At 38.8% G+C, this 19,831-nt stretch overlaps 2 non-coding genes across 2 annotated transcripts; both read right to left on the bottom strand.

Annotated features, from left to right (window-relative positions):
• Window positions 1-4,054: 4,054 nt before the first annotated feature.
• On the bottom strand, window positions 4,055-4,127 carry TRNAA-AGC (transfer RNA alanine (anticodon AGC)). Its single transcript has one exon. It is a non-coding gene; the product is annotated as a tRNA-Ala (tRNA).
• A 7,939-nt stretch (window positions 4,128-12,066) lies between these two features.
• On the bottom strand, window positions 12,067-12,139 carry TRNAK-CUU (transfer RNA lysine (anticodon CUU)). The gene has a single exon. It is a non-coding gene; the product is annotated as a tRNA-Lys (tRNA).
• Window positions 12,140-19,831: the final 7,692 nt, after the last annotated feature.

Here is a 19,831-nt window from a genome sequence, read left to right as displayed (position 1 = left end):
CACTCCTAACTGATGCATTAACTACACCTAGGGGATGTTTTACATTTCAGGTTGGCATGTTTAGTACTTGAATAGGAGTGATATCACTGCATGTTAACCTAGACTCAGGCCCTACCTAATCTTGGAGATACATTTCTCATGAATGAGTAACCAAGGGAGATTCAATTTTTAGGAGTTAGTGCATGTCTAATGCAAGATTAATCACCATATTATGAGAGCCAATGCTATCATCCAGCAAAAAATACTGGTTTTCGCCCAACGTGGGGCTCGAACCCACGACCCTGAGATTAAGAGTCTCATGCTCTACCGACTGAGCTAGCCGGGCTCCCACTTAAATATGGTATGCAGACTCATCATTTTTTATTAAGGAAAACTGTTTCTGGATATTCCTCTGCTCTTGTTTTGCAAGGAACTTCACTTTTATACATCCTTCAGAGGAAAGAATGTCAAGTAAAATAAGACGAAATGAAAATGGAAGGTGTGAAATTTTCATTTTGAGATTGCATAAGAAATCAAATTCCTCTCACGTGCTATAGAATACCTAAACACTTTTGATTAAACCACTTTAGTTGTTATAATGACACCAAATTTGAAAGCCATCTGTGACTTTTCTGTTCTTACTCTGCAACAACCATGGCAATTACAAGTTAAAAAGTAAAATGTATGCAATTTTTAAAATGGAGAATGCGGGCATCGATCCCGCTACCTCTCACATGCTAAGCGAGCGCTCTACCATTTGAGCTAATTCCCCTGTGTGCTCACTCAGCATCACATTTCAAAAGTAACGTTACTGCTGTCCACACTTTATTTTAAGTCTAATTGCCCATAACATGAGTGTTCAGTTCACTCCTAACTGATGCATTAACTACACCTAGGGGATGTTTTACATTTCAGGTTGGCATGTTTAGTACTTGAATAGGAGTGATATCACTGCATGTTAACCTAGACTCAGGCCCTACCTAATCTTGGAGATACATTTCTCATGAATGAGTAACCAAGGGAGATACAATTTTTAGGAGTTAGTGCATGTCTAATGCAAGATTAATCACCATATTATGAGAGCCAATGCTATCATCCAGCAAAAAATACTCGTTTTCGCCCAACGTGGGGCTCGAACCCACGACCCTGAGATTAAGAGTCTCATGCTCTACCGACTGAGCTAGCCGGGCTCCCACTTAAATATGGTATGCAGACTCATCATTTTTTATTAAGGAAAACTGTTTCTGGATATTCCTCTGCTCTTGTTTTGCAAGGAACTTCACTTTTATACATCCTTCAGAGGAAAGAATGTCAAGTAAAATAAGACGAAATGAAAATGGAAGGTGTGAAATTTTCATTTTGAGATTGCATAAGAAATCAAATTCCTCTCACGTGCTATAGAATACCTAAACACTTTTGATTAAACCACTTTAGTTGTTATAATGACACCAAATTTGAAAGCCATCTGTGACTTTTCTGTTCTTACTCTGCAACAACCATGGCAATTACAAGTTAAAAAGTAAAATGTATGCAAATTTTAAAATGGAGAAGGCGGGCATCGATCCCGCTACCTCTCGCATGCTAAGCGAGCGCTCTACCATTTGAGCTAATTCCCCTGTGTACTCACTCAGCATCACATTTCAAAAGTAACGTTACTGCTGTCCACACTTTATTTTAAGTCTAATTGCCCATAACATGAGTGTTCAGTTCACTCCTAACTGATGCCTTAACTACACCTAGGGGATGTTTTACACTTCAGGTTGGCATGTTTAGTACATGAATAGGAGTGATATCACTGTATGTTAACCTAGACTCAGGCCCTACCTAATCTTGGAGATACATTTCTCATGAATGAGTAACCAAGGGAGATACAATTTTTAGGAGTTAGTGCATGTCTAATGCAAGATTAATCACCATATTATGAGAGCCAATGCAATCATCCAGCAAAAAATACTCGTTTTCGCCAAACGTGGGGCTCGAACCCACGACCCTGATATTAAGAGTCTCATGCTCTACCGACTGAGCTAGCCGGGCTCCCACTTAAATATGGTATGCAGACTCATCATTTTTTATTAAGGAAAACCGTTTCTGGATATTCCTCTGCTCTTGTTTTGCAAGGAACTTCACTTTTATACATCCTTCAGAGGAAAGAATGTCAAGTAAAATAAGACGAAATGAAAATGGAAGGTGTGAAATTTTCATTTTGAGATTGCAAAAGAAATCAAATTCCTCTCACGTGCTATAGAATACCTAAACACTTTTGATTAAACCACTTTAGTTGTTATAATGACACCAAATTTGAAAGCCATCTGTGACTTTTCTGTTCTTACTCTGCAACAACCATGGCAATTACAAGTTAAAAAGTAAAATGTATGCAAATTTTAAAATGGAGAATGCGGGCATCGATCCCGCTACCTCTCGCATGCTAAGCGAGCGCTCTACCATTTGAGCTAATTCCCCTGTGTGCTCACTCAGCATCACATTTCAAAAGTAACGTTACTGCTGTCCACACTTTATTTTAAGTCTAATTGCCCATAACATGAGTGTTCAGTTCACTCCTAACTGATGCCTTAACTACACCTAGGGGATGTTTTACACTTCAGGTTGGCATGTTTAGTACTTGAATAGGAGTGATATCACTGTATGTTAACCTAGACTCAGGCCCTACCTAATCTAGGAGATACATTTCTCATGAATGAGTAACCAAGGGAGATACAATTTTTAGGAGTTAGTGCATGTCTAATGCAAGATTAATCACCATATTATGAGAGCCAATGCAATCATCCAGCAAAAAATACTCGTTTTCGCCCAAAGTGGGGCTCGAACCCACGACCCTGATATTAAGAGTCTCATGCTCTACCGACTGAGCTAGCCGGGCTCCCACTTAAATATGGTATGCAGACTCATCATTTTTTATTAAGGAAAACCGTTTCTGGATATTCCTCTGCTCTTGTTTTGCAAGGAACTTCACTTTTATACATCCTTCAGAGGAAAGAATGTCAAGTAAAATAAGACGAAATGAAAATGGAAGGTGTGAAATTTTCATTTTGAGATTGCATAAGAAATCAAATTCCTCTCACGTGCTATAGAATACCTAAACACTTTTGATTAAACCACTTTAGTTGTTATAATGACACCAAATTTGAAAGCCATCTGTGACTTTTCTGTTCTTACTCTTCAACAACCATGGCAATTACAAGTTAAAAAGTAAAATGTATGCAAATTTTAGAATGGAGAATGCGGGCATCGATCCCGCTACCTCTCGCATGCTAAGCGAGCGCTCTACCATTTGAGCTAATTCCCCTGTGTGCTCACTCAGCATCACATTTCAAAAGTAACGTTACTGCTGTCCACACTTTATTTTAAGTCTAATTGCCCATAACATGAGTGTTCAGTTCACTCCTAACTGATGCCTTAACTACACCTAGGGGATGTTTTACACTTCAGGTTGGCATGTTTAGTACTTGAATAGGAGTGATATCACTGCATGTTAACCTAGACTCAGGCCCTACCTAATCTTGGAGATACCTTTCTCATGAATGAGTAACCAAGGGAGATACAATTTTTAGGAGTTAGTGCATGTCTAATGCAAGATTAATCACCATATTATGAGAGCCAATGCTATCATCCAGCAAAAAATACTCGTTTTCGCCCAACGTGGGGCTCGAACCCACGACCCTGATATTAAGAGTCTCATGCTCTACCGACTGAGCTAGCCGGGCTCCCACTTAAATATGGTATGCAGACTCATCAATTTTTATTAAGGAAAACCGTTTCTGGATATTCCTCTGCTCTTGTTTTGCAAGGAACTTCACTTTTATACATCCTTCAGAGGAAAGAATGTCAAGTAAAATAAGACGAAATGAAAATGGAAGGTGTGAAATTTTCATTTTGAGATTGCATAAGAAATCAAATTCCTCTCACGTGCTATAGAATACCTAAACACTTTTGATTAAACCACTTTAGTTGTTATAATGACACCAAATTTGAAAGCCATCTGTGACTTTTCTGTTCTTACTCTGCAACAACCATGGCAATTACAAGTTAAAAAGTAAAATGTATGCAAATTTTAGAATGGAGAATGCGGGCATCGATCCCGCTACCTCTCGCATGCTAAGCGAGCGCTCTACCATTTGAGCTAATTCTCCTGTGTGCTCACTCAGCATCACATTTCAAAAGTAACGTTACTGCTGTCCACACTTTATTTTAAGTCTAATTGCCCATAACATGAGTGTTCAGTTCACTCCTAACTGATGCCTTAACTACACCTAGGGGATGTTTTACACTTCAGGTTGGCATGTTTAGTACTTGAATAGGAGTGATATCACTGTATGTTAACCTAGACTCAGGCCCTACCTAATCTTGGAGATACATTTCTCATGAATGAGTAACCAAGGGAGATACAATTTTTAGGAGTTAGTGCATGTCTAATGCAAGATTAATCACCATATTATGAGAGCCAATGCAATCATCCAGCAAAAAATACTCGTTTTCGCCCAACGTGGGGCTCAATCCAAGACCCTGAGATTAGGAGTCTCATGCTCTACCGACTGAGCTAGCCGGGCTCCCACTTAAATATGGTATGCAGACTCATCATTTTTTATTAAGGAAAACCGTTTCTGGATATTCCTCTGCTCTTGTTTTGCAAGGAACTTCACTTTTATACATCCTTCAGAGGAAAGAATATCAAATAAAATAAGATGAAATGAAAATGGAAGGTGTGAAATTTTCATTTAGAGATTGCATAAGAAATCAAATTCCTCTCACGTGCTATAGAATACCTAAACACTTTTGATTAAACCACTTTAGTTGTTATAATGACACCAAATTTGAAAGCCATCTGTGACTTTTCTGTTCTTACTCTGCAACAACCATGGCAATTACAAGTTAAAAAGTAAAATGTATGCAAATTTTAGAATGGAGAATGCGGGCATCGATCCCGCTACCTCTCGCATGCTAAGCGAGCGCTCTACCATTTGAGCTAATTCCCCTGTGTGCTCACTCAGCATCACATTTCAAAAGTAACGTTACTGCTGTCCACACTTTATTTTAAGTCTAATTGCCCATAACATGAGTGTTCAGTTCACTCCTAACTGATGCCTTAACTACACCTAGGGGATGTTTTACACTTCAGGTTGGCATGTTTAGTACTTGAATAGGAGTGATATCACTGTATGTTAACCTAGACTCAGGCCCTACCTAATCTTGGAGATACATTTCTCATGAATGAGTAACCAAGGGAGATACAATTTTTAGGAGTTAGTGCATGTCTAATGCAAGATTAATCACCATATTATGAGAGCCAATGCTATCATCCAGCAAAAAATACTCGTTTTCGCCCAACGTGGGGCTCGAACCCACGACCCTGAGATTAAGAGTCTCATGCTCTACCGACTGAGCTAGCCGGGCTCCCACTTAAATATGGTATGCAGACTCATCATTTTTTATTAAGGAAAACTGTTTCTGGATATTCCTCTGCTCTTGTTTTGCAAGGAACTTCACTTTTATACATCCTTCAGAGGAAAGAATGTCAAGTAAAATAAGACGAAATGAAAATGGAAGGTGTGAAATTTTCATTTTGAGATTGCATAAGAAATCAAATTCCTCTCACGTGCTATAGAATACCTAAACACTTTTGATTAAACCACTTTAGTTGTTATAATGACACCAAATTTGAAAGCCATCTGTGACTTTTCTGTTCTTACTCTGCAACAACCATGGCAATTACAAGTTAAAAAGTAAAATGTATGCAAATTTTAGAATGGAGAATGCGGGCATCGATCCCACTACCTCTCGCATGCTAAGCGAGCGCTCTACCATTTGAGCTAATTCCCCTGTGTGCTCACTCAGCATCACATTTCAAAAGTAACGTTACTGCTGTCCACACTTTATTTTAAGTCTAATTGCCCATAACATGAGTGTTCAGTTCACTCCTAACTGATGCCTTAACTACACCTAGGGGATGTTTTACACTTCAGGTTGGCATGTTTAGTACTTGAATAGGAGTGATATCACTGTATGTTAACCTAGACTCAGGCCCTACCTAATCTTGGAGATACATTTCTCATGAATGAGTAACCAAGGGAGATACAATTTTTAGGAGTTAGTGCATGTCTAATGCAAGATTAATCACCATATTATGAGAGCCAATGCTATCATCCAGCAAAAAATACTCGTTTTCGCCCAACGTGGGGCTCGAACCCACGACCCTGAGATTAAGAGTCTCATGCTCTACCGACTGAGCTAGCCGGGCTCCCACTTAAATATGGTATGCAGACTCATCATTTTTTATTAAGGAAAACTGTTTCTGGATATTCCTCTGCTCTTGTTTTGCAAGGAACTTCACTTTTATACATCCTTCAGAGGAAAGAATGTCAAGTAAAATAAGACGAAATGAAAATGGAAGGTGTGAAATTTTCATTTTGAGATTGCATAAGAAATCAAATTCCTCTCACGTGCTATAGAATACCTAAACACTTTTGATTAAACCACTTTAGTTGTTATAATGACACCAAATTTGAAAGCCATCTGTGACTTTTCTGTTCTTACTCTGCAACAACCATGGCAATTACAAGTTAAAAAGTAAAATGTATGCAAATTTTAGAATGGAGAATGCGGGCATCGATCCCACTACCTCTCGCATGCTAAGCGAGCGCTCTACCATTTGAGCTAATTCCCCTGTGTGCTCACTCAGCATCACATTTCAAAAGTAACGTTACTGCTGTCCACACTTTATTTTAAGTCTAATTGCCCATAACATGAGTGTTCAGTTCACTCCTAACTGATGCCTTAACTACACCTAGGGGATGTTTTACACTTCAGGTTGGCATGTTTAGTACTTGAATAGGAGTGATATCACTGTATGTTAACCTAGACTCAGGCCCTACCTAATCTTGGAGATACATTTCTCATGAATGAGTAACCAAGGGAGATACAATTTTTAGGAGTTAGTGCATGTCTAATGCAAGATTAATCACCATATTATGAGAGCCAATGCAATCATCCAGCAAAAAATACTCGTTTTCGCCCAACGTGGGGCTCGAACCCACGACCCTGATATTAAGAGTCGCTTGCTCTACCGACTGAGCTAGCCGGGCTCCCACTTAAATATGGTATGCAGACTCATCATTTTTTATTAAGGAAAACCGTTTCTGGATATTCCTCTGCTCTTGTTTTGCAAGGAACTTCACTTTTATACATCCTTCAGAGGAAAGAATGTCAAGTAAAATAAGACGAAATGAAAATGGAAGGTGTGAAATTTTCATTTAGAGATTGCATAAGAAATCAAATTCCTCTCACGTGCTATAGAATACCTAAACACTTTTGATTAAACCACTTTAGTTGTTATAATGACACCAAATTTGAAAGCCATCTGTGACTTTTCTGTTCTTACTCTGCAACAACCATGGCAATTACAAGTTAAAAAGTAAAATGTATGCAAATTTTAGAATGGAGAATGCGGGCATCGATCCCGCTACCTCTCGCATGCTAAGCGAGCGCTCTACCATTTGAGCTAATTCCCCTGTGTGCTCACTCAGCATCACATTTCAAAAGTAACGTTACTGCTGTCCACACTTTATTTTAAGTCTAATTGCCCATAACATGAGTGTTCAGTTCACTCCTAACTGATGCCTTAACTACACCTAGGGGATGTTTTACACTTCAGGTTGGCATGTTTAGTACTTGAATAGGAGTGATATCACTGTATGTTAACCTAGACTCAGGCCCTACCTAATCTTGGAGATACATTTCTCATGAATGAGTAACCAAGGGAGATACAATTTTTAGGAGTTAGTGCATGTCTAATGCAAGATTAATCACCATATTATGAGAGCCAATTCAATCATCCAGCAAAAAATACTCGTTTTCGCCCAACGTGGGGCTCAATCCAAGACCCTGAGATTAGGAGTCTCATGCTCTACCGACTGAGCTAGCCGGGCTCCCACTTAAATATGGTATGCAGACTCATCATTTTTTATTAAGGAAAACTGTTTCTGGATATTCCTCTGCTCTTGTTTTGCAAGGAACTTCACTTTTATACATCCTTCAGAGGAAAGAATGTCAAGTAAAATAAGACGAAATGAAAATGGAAGGTGTGAAATTTTCATTTTGAGATTGCATAAGAAATCAAATTCCTCTCACGTGCTATAGAATACCTAAACACTTTTGATTAAACCACTTTAGTTGTTATAATGACACCAAATTTGAAAGCCATCTGTGACTTTTCTGTTCTTACTCTGCAACAACCATGGCAATTACAAGTTAAAAAGTAAAATGTATGCAAATTTTAGAATGGAGAATGCGGGCATCGATCCCACTACCTCTCGCATGCTAAGCGAGCGCTCTACCATTTGAGCTAATTCCCCTGTGTGCTCACTCAGCATCACATTTCAAAAGTAACGTTACTGCTGTCCACACTTTATTTTAAGTCTAATTGCCCATAACATGAGTGTTCAGTTCACTCCTAACTGATGCCTTAACTACACCTAGGGGATGTTTTACACTTCAGGTTGGCATGTTTAGTACTTGAATAGGAGTGATATCACTGTATGTTAACCTAGACTCAGGCCCTACCTAATCTTGGAGATACATTTCTCATGAATGAGTAACCAAGGGAGATACAATTTTTAGGAGTTAGTGCATGTCTAATGCAAGATTAATCACCATATTATGAGAGCCAATGCAATCATCCAGCAAAAAATACTCGTTTTCGCCCAACGTGGGGCTCGAACCCACGACCCTGATATTAAGAGTCTCATGCTCTACCGACTGAGCTAGCCGGGCTCCCACTTAAATATGGTATGCAGACTCATCATTTTTTATTAAGGAAAACCGTTTCTGGATATTCCTCTGCTCTTGTTTTGCAAGGAACTTCACTTTTATACATCCTTCAGAGGAAAGAATGTCAAGTAAAATAAGACGAAATGAAAATGGAAGGTGTGAAATTTTCATTTAGAGATTGCATAAGAAATCAAATTCCTCTCACGTGCTATAGAATACCTAAACACTTTTGATTAAACCACTTTAGTTGTTATAATGACACCAAATTTGAAAGCCATCTGTGACTTTTCTGTTCTTACTCTGCAACAACCATGGCAATTACAAGTTAAAAAGTAAAATGTATGCAAATTTTAGAATGGAGAATGCGGGCATCGATCCCGCTACCTCTCGCATGCTAAGCGAGCGCTCTACCATTTGAGCTAATTCCCCTGTGTGCTCACTCAGCATCACATTTCAAAAGTAACGTTACTGCTGTCCACACTTTATTTTAAGTCTAATTGCCCATAACATGAGTGTTCAGTTCACTCCTAACTGATGCCTTAACTACACCTAGGGGATGTTTTACACTTCAGGTTGGCATGTTTAGTACTTGAATAGGAGTGATATCACTGTATGTTAACCTAGACTCAGGCCCTACCTAATCTTGGAGATACATTTCTCATGAATGAGTAACCAAGGGAGATACAATTTTTAGGAGTTAGTGCATGTCTAATGCAAGATTAATCACCATATTATGAGAGCCAATGCTATCATCCAGCAAAAAATACTCGTTTTCGCCCAACGTGGGGCTCGAACCCACGACCCTGAGATTAAGAGTCTCATGCTCTACCGACTGAGCTAGCCGGGCTCCCACTTAAATATGGTATGCAGACTCATCATTTTTTATTAAGGAAAACTGTTTCTGGATATTCCTCTGCTCTTGTTTTGCAAGGAACTTCACTTTTATACATCCTTCAGAGGAAAGAATGTCAAGTAAAATAAGACGAAATGAAAATGGAAGGTGTGAAATTTTCATTTTGAGATTGCATAAGAAATCAAATTCCTCTCACGTGCTATAGAATACCTAAACACTTTTGATTAAACCACTTTAGTTGTTATAATGACACCAAATTTGAAAGCCATCTGTGACTTTTCTGTTCTTACTCTGCAACAACCATGGCAATTACAAGTTAAAAAGTAAAATGTATGCAAATTTTACAATGGAGAATGCGGGCATCGATCCCGCTACCTCTTGCATGCTAAGCGAGCGCTCTACCATTTGAGCTAATTCCCCTGTGTGCTCACTCAGCATCACATTTCAAAAGTAACGTTACTGCTGTCCACACTTTATTTTAAGTCTAATTGCCCATAACATGAGTGTTCAGTTCACTCCTAACTGATGCCTTAACTACACCTAGGGGATGTTTTACACTTCAGGTTGGCATGTTTAGTACTTGAATAGGAGTGATATCACTGCATGTTAACCTAGACTCAGGCCCTACCTAATCTTGGAGATACCTTTCTCATGAATGAGTAACCAAGGGAGATACAATTTTTAGGAGTTAGTGCATGTCTAATGCAAGATTAATCACCATATTATGAGAGCCAATGCTATCATCCAGCAAAAAATACTTGTTTTCGCCCAACGTGGGGCTCGAACCCACGACCCTGAGATTAAGAGTCTCATGCTCTACCGACTGAGCTAGCCGGGCTCCCACTTAAATATGGTATGCAGACTCATCATTTTTTATTAAGGAAAACCGTTTCTGGATATTCCTCTGCTCTTGTTTTGCAAGGAACTTCACTTTTATACATCCTTCAGAGGAAAGAATGTCAAGTAAAATAAGACGAAATGAAAATGGAAGGTGTGAAATTTTCATTTTGAGATTGCATAAGAAATCAAATTCCTCTCACGTGCTATAGAATACCTAAACACTTTTGATTAAACCACTTTAGTTGTTATAATGACACCAAATTTGAAAGCCATCTGTGACTTTTCTGTTCTTACTCTGCAACAACCATGGCAATTACAAGTTAAAAAGTAAAATGTATGCAAATTTTGGAATGGAGAATGCGGGCATCGATCCCGCTACCTCTCGCATGCTAAGCGAGCGCTCTACCATTTCAGCTAATTCCCCTGTGTGCTCACTCAGCATCACATTTCAAAAGTAACGTTACTGCTGTCCACACTTTATTTTAAGTCTAATTGCCCATAACATGAGTGTTCAGTTCACTCCTAACTGATGCATTAACTACACCTAGGGGATGTTTTACACTTCAGGTTGGCATGTTTAGTACTTGAATAGGAGTGATATCACTGCATGTTAACCTAGACTCAGGCCCTACCTAATCTTGGAGATACATTTCTCATGAATGAGTAACCAAGGGAGATACAATTTTTAGGAGTTAGTGCATGTCTAATGCAAGATTAATCACCATATTATGAGAGCCAATGCTATCATCCAGCAAAAAATACTCGTTTTCGCCCAACGTTGGGCTCGAACCCACGACCCTGAGATTAAGAGTCTCATGCTCTACCGACTGAGCTAGCCGGGCTCCCACTTAACTATGGTATGCAGACTCATCATTTTTTATTAAGGAAAACTGTTTCTGGATATTCCTCTGCTCTTGTTTTGCAAGGAACTTCACTTTTATACATCCTTCAGAGGAAAGAATGTCAAGTAAAATAAGACGAAATGAAAATGGAAGGTGTGAAATTTTCATTTTGAGATTGCATAAGAAATCAAATTCCTCTCACGTGCTATAGAATACCTAAACACTTTTGATTAAACCACTTTAGTTGTTATAATGACACCAAATTTGAAAGCCATCTGTGACTTTTCTGTTCTTACTCTGCAACAACCATGGCAATTACAAGTTAAAAAGTAAAATGTATGCAAATTTTAAAATGGAGAATGCGGGCATCGATCCCGCTACCTCTCGCATGCTAAGCGAGCGCTCTACCATTTGAGCTAATTCCCCTGTGTGCTCACTCAGCATCACATTTCAAAAGTAACGTTACTGCTGTCCACACTTTATTTTAAGTCTAATTGCCCATAACATGAGTGTTCAGTTCACTCCTAACTGATGCCTTAACTACACCTAGGGGATGTTTTACACTTCAGGTTGGCATGTTTAGTACTTGAATAGGAGTGATATCACTGCATGTTAACCTAGACTCAGGCCCTACCTAATCTTGGAGATACCTTTCTCATGAATGAGTAACCAAGGGAGATACAATTTTTAGGAGTTAGTGCATGTCTAATGCAAGATTAATCACCATATTATGAGAGCCAATGCTATCATCCAGCAAAAAATACTCGTTTTTGCCCAACGTGGGGCTCGAACCCACGACCCTGAGATTAAGAGTCTCATGCTCTACCGACTGAGCTAGCCGGGCTCCCACTTAAATATGGTATGCAGACTCATCATTTTTTATTAAGGAAAACTGTTTCTGGATATTCCTCTGCTCTTGTTTTGCAAGGAACTTCACTTTTATACATCCTTCAGAGGAAAGAATGTCAAGTAAAATAAGATGAAATGAAAATGGAAGGTGTGAAATTTTCATTTTGAGATTGCATAAGAAATCAAATTCCTCTCACGTGCTATAGAATACCTAAACACTTTTGATTAAACCACTTTAGTTGTTATAATGACACCAAATTTGAAAGCCATCTGTGACTTTTCTGTTCTTACTCTGCAACAACCATGGCAATTACAAGTTAAAAAGTAAAATGTATGCAAATTTTAGAATGGAGAATGCGGGCATCGATCCCGCTACCTCTCGCATGCTAAGCGAGCGCTCTACCATTTGAGCTAATTCCCCTGTGTGCTCACTCAGCATCACATTTCAAAAGTAACGTTACTGCTGTCCACACTTTATTTTAAGTCTAATTGCCCATAACATGAGTGTTCAGTTCACTCCTAACTGATGCCTTAACTACACCTAGGGGATGTTTTACACTTCAGGTTGGCATGTTTAGTACTTGAATAGGAGTGATATCACTGTATGTTAACCTAGACTCAGGCCCTACCTAATCTTGGAGATACATTTCTCATGAATGAGTAACCAAGGGAGATACAATTTTTAGGAGTTAGTGCATGTCTAATGCAAGATTAATCACCATATTATGAGAGCCAATGCAATCATCCAGCAAAAAATACTCGTTTTCGCCCAACGTGGGGCTCGAACCCACGACCCTGAGATTAAGAGTCTCATGCTCTACCGACTGAGCTAGCCGGGCTCCCACTTAAATATGGTATGCAGACTCATCATTTTTTATTAAGGAAAACTGTTTCTGGATATTCCTCTGCTCTTGTTTTGCAAGGAACTTCACTTTTATACATCCTTCAGAGGAAAGAATGTCAAGTAAAATAAGACGAAATGAAAACGGAAGGTGTGAAATTTTCATTTTGAGATTGCATAAGAAATCAAATTCCTCTCACGTGCTATAGAATACCTAAACACTTTTGATTAAACCACTTTAGTTGTTATAATGACACCAAATTTGAAAGCCATCTGTGACTTTTCTGTTCTTACTCTGCAACAACCATGGCAATTACAAGTTAAAAAGTAAAATGTATGCAAATTTTGGAATGGAGAATGCGGGCATCGATCCCGCTACCTCTCGCATGCTAAGCGAGCGCTCTACCATTTCAGCTAATTCCCCTGTGTGCTCACTCAGCATCACATTTCAAAAGTAACGTTACTGCTGTCCACACTTTATTTTAAGTCTAATTGCCCATAACATGAGTGTTCAGTTCACTCCTAACTGATGCCTTAACTACACCTAGGGGATGTTTTACACTTCAGGTTGGCATGTTTAGTACTTGAATAGGAGTGATATCACTGTATGTTAACCTAGACTCAGGCCCTACCTAATCTTGGAGATACATTTCTCATGAATGAGTAACCAAGGGAGATACAATTTTTAGGAGTTAGTGCATGTCTAATGCAAGATTAATCACCATATTATGAGAGCCAACCCACGACCTTGATATTAAGAGTCTCATGCTCTACCGACTGAGCTAGCCGGGCTCCCACTTAAATATGGTATGCAGACTCATCATTTTTTTATTAAGGAAAACCGTTTCTGGATATTCCTCTGCTCTTGTTTTGCAAGGAACTTCACTTTTATACATCCTTCAGAGGAAAGAATATCAAGTAAAATAAGATGAAATGAAAATGGAAGGTGTGAAATTTTCATTTAGAGATTGCATAAGAAATCAAATTCCTCTCACGTGCTATAGAATACCTAAACACTTTTGATTAAACCACTTTAGTTGTTATAATGACACCAAATTTGAAAGCCATCTGTGACTTTTCTGTTCTTACTTTGCAACAACCATGGCAATTACAAGTTAAAAAGTAAAATGTATGCAAATTTTAGAATGGAGAATGCGGGCATCGATCCCGCTACCTCTCGCATGCTAAGCGAGCGCTCTACCATTTGAGCTAATTCCCCTGTGTGCTCACTCAGCATCACATTTCAAAAGTAACGTTACTGCTGTCCACACTTTATTTTAAGTCTAATTGCCCATAACATGAGTGTTCAGTTCACTCCTAACTGATGCCTTAACTACACCTAGGGGATGTTTTACACTTCAGGTTGGCATGTTTAGTACTTGAATAGGAGTGATATCACTGTATGTTAACCTAGACTCAGGCCCTACCTAATCTTGGAGATACATTTCTCATGAATGAGTAACCAAGGGAGATACAATTTTTAGGAGTTAGTGCATGTCTAATGCAAGATTAATCACCATATTATGAGAGCCAATGCAATCATCCAGCAAAAAATACTCGTTTTCGCCCAACGTGGGGCTCGAACCCACGACCCTGAGATTAAGAGTCTCATGCTCTACCGACTGAGCTAGCCGGGCTCCCACTTAAATATGGTATGCAGACTCATCATTTTTTATTAAGGAAAACTGTTTCTGGACATTCCTCTGCTCTTGTTTTGCAAGGAACTTCACTTTTATACATCCTTCAGAGGAAAGAATGTCAAGTAAAATAAGACGAAATGAAAATGGAAGGTGTGAAATTTTCATTTTGAGATTGCATAAGAAATCAAATTCCTCTCACGTGCTATAGAATACCTAAACACTTTTGATTAAACCACTTTAGTTGTTATAATGACACCAAATTTGAAAGCCATCTGTGACTTTTCTGTTCTTACTCTTCAACAACCATGGCAATTACAAGTTAAAAAGTAAAATGTATGCAAATTTTAGAATGGAGAATGCGGGCATCGATCCCGCTACCTCTCGCATGCTAAGCGAGCACTCTACCATTTGAGCTAATTACCCTGTGTGCTCACTCAGCATCACATTTCAAAAGTAACGTTACTGCTGTCCACACTTTATTTTAAGTCTAATTGCCCATAACATGAGTGTTCAGTTCACTCCTAACTGATGCCTTAACTACACCTAGGGGATGTTTTACACTTCAGGTTGGCATGTTTAGTACTTGAATAGGAGTGATATCACTGCATGTTAACCTAGACTCAGGCCCTACCTAATCTTGGAGATACCTTTCTCATGAATGAGTAACCAAGGGAGATACAATTTTTAGGAGTTAGTGCATGTCTAATGCAAGATTAATCACCATATTATGAGAGCCAATGCTATCATCCAGCAAAAAATACTCGTTTTCGCCCAACGTGGGGCTCGAACCCACGACCCTGAGATTAAGAGTCTCATGCTCTACCGACTGAGCTAGCCGGGCTCCCACTTAAATATGGTATGCAGACTCATCATTTTTTATTAAGGAAAACCGTTTCTGGATATTCCTCTGCTCTTGTTTTGCAAGGAACTTCACTTTTATACATCCTTCAGAGGAAAGAATGTCAAGTAAAATAAGACGAAATGAAAATGGAAGGTGTGAAATTTTCATTTTGAGATTGCATAAGAAATCAAATTCCTCTCACGTGCTATAGAATACCTAAACACTTTTGATTAAACCACTTTAGTTGTTATAATGACACCAAATTTGAAAGCCATCTGTGACTTTTCTGTTCTTACTCTGCAACAACCATGGCAATTACAAGTTAAAAAGTAAAATGTATGCAAATTTTGGAATGGAGAATGCGGGCATCGATCCCGCTACCTCTCACATGCTAAGCGAGCGCTCTACCATTTGAGCTAATTCCCCTGTGTGCTCACTCAGCATCACATTTCAAAAGTAACGTTACTGCTGTCCACACTTTATTTTAAGTCTAATTGCCCATAACATGAGTGTTCAGTTCACTCCTAACTGATGCATTAACTACACCTAGGGGATGTTTTACATTTCAGGTTGGCATGTTTAGTACTTGAATAGGAGTGATATCACTGCATGTTAACCTAGACTCAGGCCCTACCTAATCTTGGAGATACATTTCTCATGAATGAGTAACCAAGGGAGATACAATTTTTAGGAGTTAGTGCATGTCTAATGCAAGATTAATCACCATATTATGAGAGCCAATGCTATCATCCAGCAAAAAATACTCGTTTTCGCCCAACGTGGGGCTCGAACCCACGACCCTGAGATTAAGAGTCTCATGCTCTACCGACTGAGCTAGCCGGGCTCCCACTTAAATATGGTATGCAGACTCATCATTTTTTATTAAGGAAAACTGTTTCTGGATATTCCTCTGCTCTTGTTTTGCAAGGAACTTCACTTTTATACATCCTTCAGAGGAAAGAATGTCAAGTAAAATAAGACGAAATGAAAATGGAAGGTGTGAAATTTTCATTTTGAGATTGCATAAGAAATCAAATTCCTCTCACGTGCTATAGAATACCTAAACACTTTTGATTAAACCACTTTAGTTGTTATAATGACACCAAATTTGAAAGCCATCTGTGACTTTTCTGTTCTTACTCTGCAACAACCATGGCAATTACAAGTTAAAAAGTAAAATGTATGCAAATTTTAAAATGGAGAATGCGGGCATCGATCCCGCTACCTCTCACATGCTAAGCGAGCGCTCTACCATTTGAGCTAATTCCCCTGTGTGCTCACTCAGCATCACATTTCAAAAGTAACGTTACTGCTGTCCACACTTTATTTTAAGTCTAATTGCCCATAACATGAGTGTTCAGTTCACTCCTAACTGATGCATTAACTACACCTAGGGGATGTTTTACATTTCAGGTTGGCATGTTTAGTACTTGAATAGGAGTGATATCACTGCATGTTAACCTAGACTCAGGCCCTACCTAATCTTGGAGATACATTTCTCATGAATGAGTAACCAAGGGAGATACAATTTTTAGGAGTTAGTGCATGTCTAATGCAAGATTAATCACCATATTATGAGAGCCAATGCTATCATCCAGCAAAAAATACTCGTTTTCGCCCAACGTGGGGCTCGAACCCACGACCCTGAGATTAAGAGTCTCATGCTCTACCGACTGAGCTAGCCGGGCTCCCACTTAAATATGGTATGCAGACTCATCATTTTTTATTAAGGAAAACTGTTTCTGGATATTCCTCTGCTCTTGTTTTGCAAGGAACTTCACTTTTATACATCCTTCAGAGGAAAGAATGTCAAGTAAAATAAGACGAAATGAAAATGGAAGGTGTGAAATTTTCATTTTGAGATTGCATAAGAAATCAAATTCCTCTCACGTGCTATAGAATACCTAAACACTTTTGATTAAACCACTTTAGTTGTTATAATGACACCAAATTTGAAAGCCATCTGTGACTTTTCTGTTCTTACTCTGCAACAACCATGGCAATTACAAGTTAAAAAGTAAAATGTATGCAAATTTTAAAATGGAGAATGCGGGCATCGATCCCGCTACCTCTCGCATGCTAAGCGAGCGCTCTACCATTTGAGCTAATTCCCCTGTGTGCTCACTCAGCATCACATTTCAAAAGTAACGTTACTGCTGTCCACACTTTATTTTATGTCTAATTGCCCATAACATGAGTGTTCAGTTCACTCCTAACTGATGCCTTAACTACACCTAGGGGATGTTTTACACTTCAGGTTGGCATGTTTAGTACTTGAATAGGAGTGATATCACTGTATGTTAACCTAGACTCAGGCCCTACCTAATCTTGGAGATACATTTCTCATGAATGAGTAACCAAGGGAGATACAATTTTTAGGAGTTAGTGCATGTCTAATGCAAGATTAATCACCATATTATGAGAGCCAATGCAATCATCCAGCAAAAAATACTCGTTTTCGCCAAACGTGGGGCTCGAACCCACGACCCTGATATTAAGAGTCTCATGCTCTACCGACTGAGCTAGCCGGGCTCCCACTTAAATATGGTATGCAGACTCATCATTTTTTATTAAGGAAAACTGTTTCTGGATATTCCTCTGCTCTTGTTTTGCAAGGAACTTCACTTTTATACATCCTTCAGAGGAAAGAATGTCAAGTAAAATAAGACGAAATGAAAATGGAAGGTGTGAAATTTTCATTTTGAGATTGCATAAGAAATCAAATTCCTCTCACGTGCTATAGAATACCTAAACACTTTTGATTAAACCACTTTAGTTGTTATAATGACACCAAATTTGAAAGCCATCTGTGACTTTTCTGTTCTTACTCTGCAACAACCATGGCAATTACAAGTTAAAAAGTAAAATGTATGCAAATTTTAAAATGGAGAATGCGGGCATCGATCCCGCTACCTCTCACATGCTAAGCGAGCGCTCTACCATTTGAGCTAATTCCCCTGTGTGCTCACTCAGCATCACATTTCAAAAGTAACGTTACTGCTGTCCACACTTTATTTTAAGTCTAATTGCCCATAACATGAGTGTTCAGTTCACTCCTAACTGATGCATTAACTACACCTAGGGGATGTTTTACATTTCAGGTTGGCATGTTTAGTACTTGAATAGGAGTGATATCACTGCATGTTAACCTAGACTCAGGCCCTACCTAATCTTGGAGATACATTTCTCATGAATGAGTAACCAAGGGAGATACAATTTTTAGGAGTTAGTGCATGTCTAATGCAAGATTAATCACCATATTATGAGAGCCAATGCTATCATCCAGCAAAAAATACTCGTTTTCGCCCAACGTGGGGCTCGAACCCACGACCCTGAGATTAAGAGTCTCATGCTCTACCGACTGAGCTAGCCGGGCTCCCACTTAAATATGGTATGCAGACTCATCATTTTTTATTAAGGAAAACTGTTTCTGGATATTCCTCTGCTCTTGTTTTGCAAGGAACTTCACTTTTATACATCCTTCAGAGGAAAGAATGTCAAGTAAAATAAGACGAAATGAAAATGGAAGGTGTGAAATTTTCATTTTGAGATTGCATAAGAAATCAAATTCCTCTCACGTGCTATAGAATACCTAAACACTTTTGATTAAACCACTTTAGTTGTTATAATGACACCAAATTTGAAAGCCATCTGTGACTTTTCTGTTCTTACTCTGCAACAACCATGGCAATTACAAGTTAAAAAGTAAAATGTATGCAAATTTTAAAATGGAGAATGCGGGCATCGATCCCGCTACCTCTCGCATGCTAAGCGAGCGCTCTACCATTTGAGCTAATTCCCCTGTGTACTCACTCAGCATCACATTTCAAAAGTAACGTTACTGCTGTCCACACTTTATTTTAAGTCTAATTGCCCATAACATGAGTGTTCAGTTCACTCCTAACTGATGCCTTAACTACACCTAGGGGATGTTTTACACTTCAGGTTGGCATGTTTAGTACATGAATAGGAGTGATATCACTGTATGTTAACCTAGACTCAGGCCCTACCTAATCTTGGAGATACATTTCTCATGAATGAGTAACCAAGGGAGATACAATTTTTAGGAGTTAGTGCATGTCTAATGCAAGATTAATCACCATATTATGAGAGCCAATGCAATCATCCAGCAAAAAATACTCGTTTTCGCCAAACGTGGGGCTCGAACCCACGACCCTGATATTAAGAGTCTCATGCTCTACCGACTGAGCTAGCCGGGCTCCCACTTAAATATGGTATGCAGACTCATCATTTTTTATTAAGGAAAACCGTTTCTGGATATTCCTCTGCTCTTGTTTTGCAAGGAACTTCACTTTTATACATCCTTCAGAGGAAAGAATGTCAAGTAAAATAAGACGAAATGAA

This window comes from Triturus cristatus, chromosome 4_1 (genome assembly GCF_964204655.1).
Source record: "Triturus cristatus chromosome 4_1, aTriCri1.1, whole genome shotgun sequence".
Taxonomy (NCBI): domain Eukaryota; kingdom Metazoa; phylum Chordata; class Amphibia; order Caudata; family Salamandridae; genus Triturus; species Triturus cristatus.
The sequence above is the reverse complement of the archived record's forward strand: the minus strand, read 5'-3'. Positions and strand labels throughout refer to the sequence as shown.